This window comes from Emiliania huxleyi, assembly GCF_000372725.1.
Source record: "Emiliania huxleyi CCMP1516 unplaced genomic scaffold EMIHUscaffold_734, whole genome shotgun sequence".
Taxonomy (NCBI): Eukaryota; Haptophyta; order Isochrysidales; family Noelaerhabdaceae; genus Emiliania; species Emiliania huxleyi.
The window spans coordinates 18,344-20,203 of record NW_005196497.1 but is presented as its reverse complement, the minus strand read 5'-3'; positions in this window follow the sequence as shown (position 1 = coordinate 20,203).

The window sequence follows — 1,860 nt, the reverse complement described above, 5'->3', positions numbered from 1 at the left end:
AGTTTCGGCTTTTTTAAGCGCTAATCTTTCACGAGCAAGCGTGGCTCGCGCCGGGCCGGGGCGGGGGAGGCTACGGTATGGGGCGCCGTCCCCGCGGAGGGGTGCCACGGGCCAGGCGGGGGCGGCGCGTTCGGTGCGCGCTTCTCGTCTTGCTGGCCAGCGGGGCGGTGGCGGATCATGGTCTAGATCATGGTCTCGGGTCTGTCGGGAAGCGCATGCATGCATGGTGATAAACATTAGAGTTCAGGAACAGGCTCCCATCCATCACTCTGCTCGGAGCTAATAAAAAAACACCCAACTCAAATGCACCAGATGATATGGTTGCGCATCTTGAGAGAGATAATATGCATCTAAGATGCACGTTGGACTGCACACTCGGACACTGTCTTGCCTATGCTTGGGCATCTCTACACTCTAGATGGTTTTTTCAACTATGTAAGATGCCGGAGCATCCTGGGTGCTGGGATGCTCGAATCATATCTGATAATCTGAAATGTGAAAAGATGCTTCGCATGCCAAAAGATGCTTGGCATTTAATGATTAAAATGCAAGTTAAATTATAAAGACATGAGCGGCGTGTGAGCCCTTGGATCAAAGTTGGAATGGAGACTATGAATCTATCTATGCTAATTTCAGTTGCTATGCTAAGTCGTAAGTGAGATGTGACTAACTGCTCTGCCGTCTGTGGAAGCTACTGATGGTGATGGAACTGGGAGCCAGTGAGTGATGGAGGGGGGCACTTAGCTCTTGTGCCAATGCTGACTTTACTACATGGACGGTTGCGGTTGCCTATATGTAAGACTGGTTTTTATTTCGGGTCTGGGTTCGGCCAAAAAACTCCGACACTGTCGATCGAAAATATTGAAAAAAATCCGACGAACGCGCTCATGTTCCTGAGATGCATTGCGCATCCTCAGATGCCACATTCTATCTTGGGATGCATGGACTAACCCAAGATGAGGGTATCATCTCGGCACACTTGTGCGTCTGAAGACGACTGCAGTATCTGAGTCTCGCAGAGAGATGTCACGCACTATCAAAAGACGCGGGGCACCATCTAAAGATGATTAAATCTTCTTGGAGAACCCAATCATAGTGGAGACACCCGGTGTCCTTAGATGGAAAACGCATCCTAGATGGCGTTTGGCATCTAGGATGCGCATATCATCTGTAGATGGGGGGGTCGCCGCCCCTGACGCTTTCCGCTGGTTCGGCGACGAGTGCGGAGCCCGCCTTCCCCTCTTATGCTTCTTCGGCCGCGGCCCCACCGCCGTCTCGTCTTCTCTGCCTGATCCCGTTGACTCCGCCTTCGGCGATCCCGCGCCCGACTCCCCGGGCAAAGGCGGCGGCATTGGGTTGTGTCGCCTCCTCCCCGGGGGGTCGGACCGGCTCTCCCTGGTCGACGAAAACGTCCAACGGAGCTCCGTGTTGCTCCCAGCGCCATCCCCCGCGCTCCCTGCGGCCATGGCCGATGATGCTAGTATGAGAGGTCATCTGGCTACCGCGAGAGCGACCCAACTCGTCGACATCGTCCGATGATGGTGCCGCAAAGTCACCTCCGGAGGCTATCGTGGGGTCGAGCCGGCAGTAGCCGTGACATGTGGTTCCACCACCCCTCGTAGGCTTTGCCTCTGCTCGCCACCGTTCCCAGGCTGCCTAATGGGATGGAACGGAAGGCTGGGCGAGCGTATAGAAGCGTGCTCTAACTCGTCGTGGCAGCCTGCACGGCAGCGCTGGCAGGCGCGATGAGCGTCGTGCCACCTGACCCAAGACGGGTCGCAGGCGTCGTACCGAGCGCGTCGAGACCGTGTCCTGATGTGATCTGCACGGGTGAGTCACGTCGGCGTCAAAGGAGCGACG